Here is a 12,574-nt window from a genome sequence, read left to right as displayed (position 1 = left end):
TCAGTGTTCGTCATATAACTAGTCATAAACATTTAGTTGGAAGGATACATTCTCATTGTCCTTCAGTATCTATCATAACATTTAGTTGAACACTAAGGTTTAGTGCTCAAATCATCGTACTAGTTCATCCATCATACTGGTTCATCATAAAAATGGAGTTACTTAAACATACTGATAATATTTGGACAAGATAACATATCTAAATCATGTCAATTTCATGAAAAACATGCTTTATTTAACCTAAGAAATAGTTTCACAAATATGTTGCTTGGCAATCCGTTTAAACACTTAGCATGGGAAATATCTTCAAGAAATCATAGTTTCTAAATCATTAAAATGGTAAGTCATCACATTGTCACTCACAGTTCGTTGGCCTCTTAACGGGTTATACGTCTCTCCTCGTTCTTCTTGGCCTAAAAGGACATAATTCCCGGTTAGACTACTCAGAATTCTTAGTAAAATACCTCAAATAGTTTATTTACTAAATGAACTTTTATCAACAAAGATAGCTTTACTAGCGAGATCCTTCTCATGAGTTAGATCAGCGAAATTCTCATGAGCGAGATCAGCGAGATCAAGCTTTTCCTGGCAAACTGTCATCCTAGCGATACTAACCTTACCAACGAGATTCAACCCAATTTTTAGCAAGATTCCTTTCTAGAGCAAGATCCTCATCACAAAATTAACGAGATTTCCTTCATTAGCGAGATCCTTAGCACAAAATTAGCGAGATCCTCTTTCTCCATATGAGCTATTTGCTTGTTCTTCCCAAGCAGTTGTCTGCTTATTCACAGCTTTTCTATTACAATTTCAAATTTTCATAACTCAAAATTCAGCCCTCTTTTGAAGAAACTTTCTTCTACAAATATGTTTAAAATTGAGTTAGCAACATTATCTTAAAATTTTAGCTCAAAATTCCTCGTCGTTTAATCTGGAGATTCAAAATTTCATCATTGGCCCCAATTCAAGCAGCTGCCTGCTTCTTCAATAATTTTCAGTTCAAACTTCAAAATTATATAACTCGATTTCCAGGCCTCATCTTAAAAAGTTTCATTCTACAAGATTGTTTATAATTGAGTTACAATATTTTCTCAAATTTTTAGCTCAAAATGCTTTGTAATTCGTCCTGGAGCTTCAATTCTCCACTGATGGCCTAGATTCACATGAGAAATGAACCCTTCGTCTTTATTTTGCCCCTCCGGCCTTATTTCGACGAGTTTTCCTTCTAGTAGCCCAACCAAAGAAGATAGACATACAGAGCTCTCGAATGCCACTGGAATTACACAAATAGCCTAAGTAGTTTGTCGAAACTATCTAATGAACTCGACCTTCTTGCTTTTATTACCGCCCAAAATCCAACATGAACTCTCCTTGTGCCACCTAGCCCACTATTGGTGATGAAGGACTAGGATTTAGCAAATTTCCTTTTGCTAACTTCACTCACAATATTACTTCAGCACCATACCTCATTAGATGGCATGGTCTCATTCATATGCTTATTATGCATTCCATCATCAAGCATGACCTTTCTTAGCCTAGCCGAGTTTTGTCCTACTTTTACACTTAGCTACCTAAGAGCCTATTTCTTCTTGCTTACATCTTCTACCCTTCCTAAGACATGGCTTCATTTAGCTCATTAGAAGACATCACATTACTTACTCTTACTTGAAGTAATTAGGGTTCGGGTTTTATATTGAAACTTTCATTTCACTAGGATGACCATAGATAACATGACCTTAATTCTAAGTGACTTGTGAACTTCTGCCTATGAGGGCGGTCCTTTGATTTTCATGGGTGAGAAATGCCAGATCGCCGACTCAACAAGCCTACCATTTTGGGGATTCGTCTGATTGGAAAATTGGGAACTCAGCTATACAAGATGGAATTCACTCATTCCCCGAAACAGGGGTAAATAGATAAATTGATCACTTAAAGGCTGAATCTGAGTCTTGAATAATGTGGCGCCACACCCTCTCTTAGCCCGAAGGGGGTTTAGTCATAGTGGGAATATGATTTATTGTTCATTAGAGGGATCAGTGGTACTTAAAGAGTTAGATGTAACTATAGGGGGAAAACGGTAATTTGGCCTATTTGTACTTACGAGCGGTTTATGAAAGGTCATCATATTGTTGATTGGTTATATCCAATGGACACATAAATATATTTGTAGTGCGAAGAGTGCAGCTGTCAGTCTTTCGGCACTTTTGTCCGGCAATTAACGAATGGTGGATAATGTGATTAAAGTAAAGCTTCAAGCTACAGGTTCATAAGGTCCCCTTGGTAGTTCAATGGATTTAAATTGAGAATCATTTTTTGGGATTAATTTGAAATGTTCAAATTAATAAGAGTGAATTTGGTTATATATGATATAATTAAATTAATTCAGTTATGTATGATATAATTGATATAATGTATTTGTTTGATTTGAGGAACTAATATTTGAACATGATTCAAATATATTTTATATGAATAAGATTCATAGTCATTAAATTTAATATAAATATGATTTATATTAAATGTTATAAAATAAAGAAAAAGAACTATGGTTTATATATTTTATATGATGCAATATTAAAACTATAGGTTATAAATATAATATGATAAGTTAGTTATTATATTTATTTATATTTATTAATTATTTGATAATTAAATTATTTTTCTCAATAACCACCCTTAGTGGGTAATTATTTAGTTTTATGAAAAAATTGAGATAAAATGAAATTTTATTTCAAAATCTAAAACGATGGCCGTGATTAGCAATCAAGTAAGAAAGTCTTACTATACGAACACTTAAGAGACTACACAATCGAGTGCATTGTCTATGCAATAGACTTCATCGTCTACACGACTGTGTTGTTGTTTATACGATCGTTTTCCTCCTCCACTCTAAACCTTCCCTCTAACCAAAATAAGTTAGAGCCCACCACTCTTGGATTCTTACATCGAGAATATCAAGGTAATCTAGTGGTAGTGTCCGATTGTTGCTTGTTGCTGTTCAAGGGTTTTCGAGTTGTTCGCTGCATTCGTGAACAAATTTAATTAGGGGATTTACTTGAAGAATGGTTCTTCAAAGGTATAATCTCTTATCTTTGTTTTTATTTCAGAAGCATGCTGTAATTTAAGTTTTGTGCATAGTCTATTATGTATGATTCTAAATGTATGAGTTCATTCACAATGGAATTTGAACGATCCACTTCTGCTCAAAGGTCCTCTGTAATTAGAGATCCTTCAGTAACTTCACTCAACCATGATATCAGTAAAAGGTCATTTGGCATTTTTCTAAAAAATGCCAAATTACCTTATTAGTAGAAGGACCTTTTGCAATTAGCCCTTATTTGTGTGTATGTGTGTATATATATATACACTAAAGGAAAATATTTAGGTATTTTTGCTCACCCACTTAATCGTCCAAAAATTTTTCTTTTTAGGTCGAGGGTATGAGAATTAAGCTCTAACAAAGACAGAGTTATTGTTGTTTATGCTCTTGTGACATATTTGATACTATGAGTTTTATGAATATAGATATTAAACAAGTTTCTAATAAATTCGAGACTTTCCTAGTCTTTGCATAACTCAACAGGTTAATAATAGAGAAATTGTTTCAAATGGCAAAACTACTATAAATATTTCAAATATAGTAAAATAACATGTTTTCATATGAGAAAACTTTTTACCATTTTGTTGTATTTGTAAATAAGTTTACCATTTTGTTATATATGAAAACATCCCCATTATTGAACGGAAAAAAAAAATCATTGTAATTAAATTGTAGGGTAAAATACATTTTTGGTACATAAAGTTTGAGGGTGGTGTCTATATGGTCCTTAAGGTTTCAAAAGGGATACTTTTAGTCCCTGAAATTCGAAAAACAGTTTAAATGGTCCTTGAATGATGATATGACACTTGGTATTGATAAAATTTTGGTGATGTGTAATATATTAAATGATGTGGCCAACATTGATTAATTTTATATTTAAATTTGCCTAGATGGATTTCTTCTCCATTCCATGTCACCAATTTCCCTCTCTTCCCCATTATTTCTCTTCCTTAGGTTCTCTTCACTGTTCACACTTTTGCTCTGACGAAGTCGCGTTGGTCGGCGGTGGACGTGGTCTCTTCCAATCTCTGACTCGATTCACATCAAATTGCTCCTGCCTGGATTTTTTTTTGGGCACAGAGCAACTAATTAGTGTTCCTTCCAAATGTTATTTGATTCAGATGATGGTCAAGATTGTTGGAGATCAATTTCTCCCACAATCTATGGTGATCAATGACAAAAAATCTCTGATTTGGTTGGGGTTTTCTTTGGATCAGGGATCTATACAAAGTTTTTGAAAAGATAAAGATAGTGCAACGGAATCTGAGAAAGGAAAATGAAGTGTCGCCTATGAGAGTAAAGGAGGTAAAGTCACTGTTTATTGATGATTAGAGACAAAATGCGTGGTTGATTTTCTTGAATATCTTAAGAGGCATAGGGATTTGGATGGATTGAAATGTTGTGAAAGAGCATAGAAAATTTAATTGGAATAGCAATTTTTTTTTTTTTTTGCAGACGTGCAAGTTGTGTAAAATGTCGTTAGAATTGCAGCTTTCTTATTTCATTTCTATACATATTTTTTAAACATTTGGCTTACCAAACCTATGAATAACCTAAACTAGTCTCTTATTCACTGACGGTTGGAGTGTTTTGAAGTAAAACAATGATTCAAATGCAATTCGAGTAACTCAAATCGGAGCTCTAACAAAGAAGTTATGGCTAAAACAAAATCTTGATGCAATGATGTCGTGACAAAGTCAACGGTAAAACTGATGATGTGGCACATGACTTGTAGACAGTCAACGGTCTCTGTTGCATTCTATTTGGAGCATAGGGTTGGGGCATCGCAACACTCGCTTTACGGTGTAACACAGAAGCCTAACGTCGTGGCGCTGTTGTCGAGTGTCACAGTCATGTTTGTCCAAGGCGTGTTGTCCATGGCCGCATGTCCGCCTCCACCTCTTTTACTATGCTTTCATTCGATGTATTTCCTTTTGCTAGGTAGTTAGTTTTATATGTACTTTTCTTAGTGAGTGACCATTTGCCCATTTCCATATGCAAGGGTAGCAGATGTGTTTTTGTTCATTATGCACTATATGGGGATAAGACTAACCACCACTTCCTCATAACCGGAGTAGTATGTTATAAGTTATTGTTGTTGCTTATTGCTTTCTAGCCTACTATAATATTTTTCTTCTCTATTCTTACATTCAAACTGTTTGTTTGCGAAAACCTTTTCTCCAAACCCATTTTCTAAAACAGTTTTCTCTAAAACAGGGGTGGAGGTTACGAGAGGCACCCAGTGTGCCATCAACGTTCTGTATTCGAATTGGTTGACTTGTTTGTGAGCAAAAACAAGTGTCGCACAATTGTTAAGTGAAGCTTTTGAAAGTGCGATTGTGACACCAAATGTTGCGATATGGCGTTGCAATGTTGGGATCAAAAGCTACGGCACAAGCGCTGTGACGCTTTCCTACAATGTCGTGATGCTCCAACATCTGCAGAGGCACGTTCCAGACGATTGAGGTCGTGGGTTTGAACCTTCCAAGAGCAATTTGGAGCTTTTTTTTTTTTTTTTTTTGCTTATTTGGAATTTATTCATTCTTTTGTAATTAATTTGTAATATCAATTATTTTAATTATATTTCAATTAATTAAATTAATATAATTGTTATATTAATTTAATTAATAGTTTAGGATGCCAATTTTTGGTCCATTATTGATATTTATTGTTTTATGCATGTGATGTATGATTTAATTATTTATATAGTAGTATGTCATTAGATTAAAATTCCACTATATGATAAATATAAAATCATGCATCATTATTAATATAAGTGTTATATATATAGTTGAATGATTTAGTTAAGCATGCTCATGCATCATATTTAATATAAATGTTATATTATATGATTACATGCATAGTAACATATCCATGCATCATATTTTAATATAAAAGTTATATTATATGATGTATAATATAAGTGTTATATTATATGATGGATGTGTTATTTATTTTCATTAATGTATAATATAAATGTTATGTTATGTGATGAAAATGGAAATGCATGATACATGTCATTACTTTACAAAATATAATTGTTATATTATAAGTATATCATTAGATGCATGTATAGGTTTTAATTGTTTCATTAATTATTTATAAGTGTTATAAGTTTAATGAAATTAGAGTTAAGATCTATAACAAGAGTTGCATGCAAACATAGGTTAATATTAGTTTTAAATGGTTTAAATTGATTTCACCTAGACCTATGTTAAAAATATTTATAATGAGATTAAAAATACGTTTAATCTTTTATTTTCTTTTTAATAGGATTAAATTTAATTAATAAAAGATTAAATTTGTTTATAAGGAATGTTTGTCTAAGGAATGTTCTATCGAAGGCTGGGGTATTTAAGCTGACGAAGATGGAATACCCCTACCTTGGAACAGACCTAGAAGGTGAGTTAGACAAATATGTTATAAGCATGCAATAAATGATTGGGTTTATTAAAGTGTTTAATAAAGAAGAATCATATATTGTTAAACAATCAAATATAAGAGTTATATTGGGCTAATTTAATAATTCATTTAGACAAATTAATTAGCCGAATTTACCTAAGTAATAAATCCTAGATTATAAATACTTAATGGGAGAAAAAAGATGTATATGATATGTCAATTTTTCACTCACGATCTCCTTTAATGTTCACACCACAAGACTCATTTTTGGCCTTGAGGCGCCTTAGGAGCATCTCCCTTTGGATGGTGTTTACATGGGTCAATATTAAGGTGAATGGAGAAAGTATTTATAGTAAGTGGGAGGAGGATGCGTGTCAACATGTCCTATGGTCTCATTCATTGGTTTGTATTGTGGGACCTTCTTGTACAGCCTCGATGCACCCTGGAAGCGTCCCCCTTCGGATGGTTTGTGCATTAGGTCAATATTAGGGCAAACTACAGAAATTGATAGGATCACTTTAACTCTAGGGTCTAAAATTAAGGGTTACACTTATAGGAAATTGTTAAACAAGTTAATGATTTCTTGACTAAATCAATGGTGACTAATTATCATGGGAATAAGAGTTATTCTAGTGGAATGATTGGTTGAAAGTATCTCAATTTAGTGAAGGGATGACTGACCACCATTCAATGGCTTTTATCTTAAATCACTGGCATCATTGTAAAATTTAGATGTAAAATAGGGTTTATTAAAATTTTGCTAATCTTGATTGGATTTATAAGAGTTGTGCTAAAATCAAATGTACAATTTGTTTTATTTCAGCAATATGTCAAGTTCAGTTCTTTCAATATAACCTTTATTAATATGACCAAAGCTAATTATACAACATGGAAAGATATACTTAAAACTATTTTTCTGGTTGACAATCTAAATTTCGTCTTAACTGAGGAATTCCCTCCAGTCCCAACTTTTGCAACACGAAATGTTCATGATGCATATGAAAAATGGACGAAGGCCAATGATAAAGCCCAAGTTTATATTTTGGCAAGCATACTTGATGTCTTAACTAAAATATTTGAGAATATGGTCATTGCACTTCAGATCCATTAGTGCAAGAACTGTTTGAGCGGAAGTCCTTGCAATTCAAGCAGGATGGGGTTGATTTTGACAAAACCAGTAATGTCAGCTCACTAAATGAACTCCAATTCATATTGAATGTCAAAGGACTAATAGAGAAGGCAAATGTTGCCAACTCTAGTGAAGTTTATCAAAAAGGTTTGACCTCTAAGATAAAACTTGAAGTTTATGGTAAGGGGTTTGAAGCTGATCCCATTGCTCTCCAGAAAAAGAATAAATCCAATGACAGTAAATCCGATTTGATTGTCTTGTAAACCTACTTAGTGGAGAATGATGATTCTGCCTGGATAATTGATTTAAGGGCCACTAACTATGTCAGTTATTCTTATCAGAGATTTAATTCTTGGGGACAATTGAAAGCTAGAGAGATGACTTTTCGAGTTGGTACTGGAGAGGCTGCTTCAGTTGTTGCCGTAGGCAAACTCAAGTTAATTTTGAACAAAATAAACATATATGTTATAAGATAACATATATGTTATAAGATAACATATATGTTATAAGATAACATATATGTTGTTTATAGGAAGAGGAAGTTAATTTTTGTTTCTTGTTTGATTGAACAAAAGTATTCTCTTTCATTCTCTGAAAATAAAATGTTTATTTTTAAGAATGGAATAGAGATAGGTTTTGATTTAATGGAAATAACTTAGATGTACTAAGACTGTTAGTTACAAAGGTTGTCCAATACTAAAATGTTCATAACAACAACAACTACTAAGAGACCAAGAATTTATCCTAAAGAAAAAGCCCACTTTTGGTATCTATGATTAGGTTACATTAATCTTAATAGGATTGAAAGATTGGTTAAATGTGGACTTCTCAATGGTTTAGAAGAAAACTCTTTACCTGTATGTGAGTCATGCCTTGAAGATAAAATTATAAAACAACATTTTACTAGAAAATATTATAAGGCCAAAGAGACATTGAAGCTTATATATTCAGAAAAGGGTATGAAAATTTCATCTCTTTCATAGATAATTTCTACCTAATGCAACCCAAGTCTGAATCCCTGAAAAGGTTCAAGGAATATAAGACTGAAGTTGAAAACTTATCAGGTAAAAAGATAAAAACACTTCGATCTAATCGTGGTGGAGAGTATATAGACTTAAGATTCCAAAACTATATTACAGAACATGGAATAACGTCTTAATTCTTAGCCCCTAGTACATCTCAGCAGAATGATATATCAGAAAGGAGAAATAGAATCATGTTGGACATGGTTTGATTTGTTGGGATTGATGCCTTAAATCTCGTGGGTCCTATAGTTTGTAATTGTAATGTACAAATGATTTATTTAATTAATAAAATTTGAGGTATTTTATTTGACATTTAGTAGCATTAACTCACAAAACCAATAAACTAACATCCGAGGTTATCTTCTGTAGCTTAAACATGTATGTAGAGACATACAAGTAGATCATGTTTAAGTAATAACCTAAATGATCTGTAATAGATGGATAAGACTGGGTACCTTATCCTGGTGACACTACGAATACGACTCATTTTGTAGATGTTGCAAGTATTGTAAAGTGCTAGAAATGATCTGATCCTGATCATTCATGTGCACATGTGAGGAGGTATTATATACAAAGGAGTTTGTATAAGACCAACTATCACACCCCGCCCCAGACCACTCTCTTAGCCTAGGAAAGGGCGTGACTGCAGTAGTTATCAATCTTTTGGTTGATACTTACTGCCTAATAACTCTTGCGGAAATAACTTTGATACCAAGATATAACTCATATACAGCAGAATGCCTTTTAGGCCCATTTTATATTATACAATGTAACGTTTATACAACTTCCAAGACTTAACAACAAAGTTACAACAAAAACTGTAAAACCCTCCGGAAGTGTAACTGTGGCTTGTGGCAAACCTTGACCTTAGCAGCACCCTGGAACTCTTCACCTTTCGCTACCTGGGAAGAAAAACATGAAATAACAGAATGAGCTTCACAGAGCTCAGTGAGTGGTAAGCAACTTCTAGAGTCTATTTCAACCCATAAATAACAAGCATATTACGAATACAAGGTTACATTCAAACCTCCGCCTTGAGTGAGTCCGTTCTCAACTCTATCTACGCCACGGTAGATAGCTAAACTGATAATTAACTAGAATTAGTATGTTGTCTACCTACACACACGGTAGATAGATAACCGTTACTAAATACAACGCTTATTCTTTACGTTCCCTCTATCTCCTATGTGTACATAACTCCCCGCTTATGGGCTCAGAAGCTAGGCCCGTCGGCCCTCCGACCATCCCATATGAGGATCCTCTCACAGGTTCAGGAACTAGACTTCTCGTGTCCCCTGACCATCCCGTGAGGTTTTGCTTACGGGCTCAGGCACTTGGTCTATTGACCCCCTAACCATCCCGATCATATAATCTTCTTCTCACGCTAAATACTCATTCATAACCTAAGCATATACAATTACTCTAAAATATATGCTTTAAGACTTAAAGGAAATTACCACTCACCTTGGTCGTTTAGGAACTTTTCTCTCTAGAAGTTTCTTGGTCTTCTTAGGCTCCTCTTTTGAACCCTAAATTCCAGATTCAAATTAAAGCTCAAACTACTCATAGTTCTAAGCTTTATCTCGAGTTACTTCCTTTTACAAATACACTCTAAAATGTCTCAAAAATATTACCTCAACATATTTGCTCATAACTCCTCGTGGTTTGGCCGGAAACATAAAAAAATCAAGACTGACCTAGCTTACCCAACAGCTCAACCCTTTAGGATTTTCCTTATTCTCCAGCTCGATTCCTTGAAGATTCTTCTCTGGCAGCCCCACAATGAAAACTAGACTCTTTTAGCTTTCATATGGATTTTGAATCACTCCAAACGCATGAGTATATTGGGAGAACTCTTCATCCCAAGTTGATGCTGTTTTCCAGACTTCACTGTCCACTACGTCCTCTTTGAAGTTCTACGATCAACGCATGGGTTTTGCTCTCAACGCAATGTTTACTCAGCTATCCCACTCTTTTTATTGTCTTTTTGAATTATAGTCTAGAAAAGAAATCCTTGGCCCTATTTATAGGCGTCTAAACACTCTCCAAGGCCGACACCTCCTACTTGGCTGCATGTCCAAGTGTTTCCTCAATGTAATGTTTCAATCAATGCAATCTAAGTGTCCTTCTCCTACATAGCCAACGCATGGGCTTCAATTTTCATGTCCTCTTATGCAACCACCTTATTTCCTTAAGGCTTAAAGTTTCCTCCCAAGAAGACACATGTTTGATGACGTTTTCTATGTGAGCTCATCTTTCATATGCGTCTACAACCCTTGGATGTTCAACGCATAGTGCCATCAACGCATAGTAGGCCTTTGTTCCACTTGGTGTCCAACTCACCACCATCGCAACCCAACTTAGCCATCGCAAGAGCCAGCCACCACCAACGCATAGGATGGCCGCTCGTCCTCGACCCATCGCTCACTCAGCATCATCGCAAGGCTCTTTGGTATCGACTCATGGCGCTTGGCATAGGCGTTGGACATCGCTTGCGTGGCTCGCTCGGCCGCATAGGCACTTGGCAGGGTGCTCGAAGCATGGTAGGGGTGCTCGATGCATGGCCGCTCGGCCACTTGATGCATGGGCACTGGCATCGACACATGAGCTCGCTCGACATGGGCGCTTAGTATCGCTCACGAGGCTCGCTCGGCCGCATCGATGCATGGGCACTGACATCGACGCATGGACTCGCTCTATAGGATGCTCGACCGCATCGACGCATAAGACACTCGGCTGCATCGACGCATAAGGCACTCGGCTGGTCCAATGCGTCCATCGAGGCCAACGCGACCCTCGCATGCTCCCACGCCCTTGCCTGCCCTTTGCATGGCCCACCCTCGTGCCATACCAATGAATCACCCTCGGTTGCCTTCCTTCAGCCGTATGGATGCATACCATCGTGTCCAACGCATCCACCACATCCATCATCTAACGCATCCAACACATACAACGCATCCATCATCCAATGCATCCAACGCATCCAACGCATCCAATGCATCCAATGCATCCAACGCTTCCAATGCATCCATCATCCAACCCTTCTAATGCATCCATCATCCAACCTTTCCAATGCATCCATTGAGTCTAATGTGTTGGTCTAACCTCCAAGGCATGCGTCACTCCCATTTTAAATTCTTCATTTTCCCAAGTAATCTTTCCAAGATCTTATGGCCAACGCATAGCAATGCCTAGTCCAACACTTAGTCAATTTTTATCAATTAAAGCTTAACTCCAAGCTNGCCGCAAGGCATCGACATATAGGATGCTCGACCGCATCGACGCATAAGACACTCGGCTGCATCGACGCATAAGGCACTCGGCTGGTCCAATGCGTCCATCGAGGCCAACGCGACCCTCGCATGCTCCCACGCCCTTGCCTGCCCTTTGCATGGCCCACCCTCGTGCCATACCAATGAATCACCCTCGGTTGCCTTCCTTCAGCCGTATGGATGCATACCATCGTGTCCAACGCATCCACCACATCCATCATCTAACGCATCCAACACATACAACGCATCCATCATCCAATGCATCCAACGCATCCAACGCATCCAATGCATCCAATGCATCCAACGCTTCCAATGCATCCATCATCCAACCCTTCTAATGCATCCATCATCCAACCTTTCCAATGCATCCATTGAGTCTAATGTGTTGGTCTAACCTCCAAGGCATGCGTCACTCCCATTTTAAATTCTTCATTTTCCCAAGTAATCTTTCCAAGATCTTATGGCCAACGCATAGCAATGCCTAGTCCAACACTTAGTCAATTTTTATCAATTAAAGCTTAACTCCAAGCTACTCAAGGAAAATCTATTCAACACTTAGAAATTTCCTTCCCTTCAACATAGGATTTAACTTTCACCTAGTTAATCACTTAATCACCTGCTTAAGTAGGGAAAATGAAAATTCGGGTTT

The sequence above is a fragment of the Benincasa hispida genome, chromosome 1 (assembly GCF_009727055.1).
Source record: "Benincasa hispida cultivar B227 chromosome 1, ASM972705v1, whole genome shotgun sequence".
Lineage (NCBI taxonomy): Eukaryota > Viridiplantae > Streptophyta > Magnoliopsida > Cucurbitales > Cucurbitaceae > Benincasa > Benincasa hispida.
Note: the sequence above shows the minus strand (reverse complement) of the source record.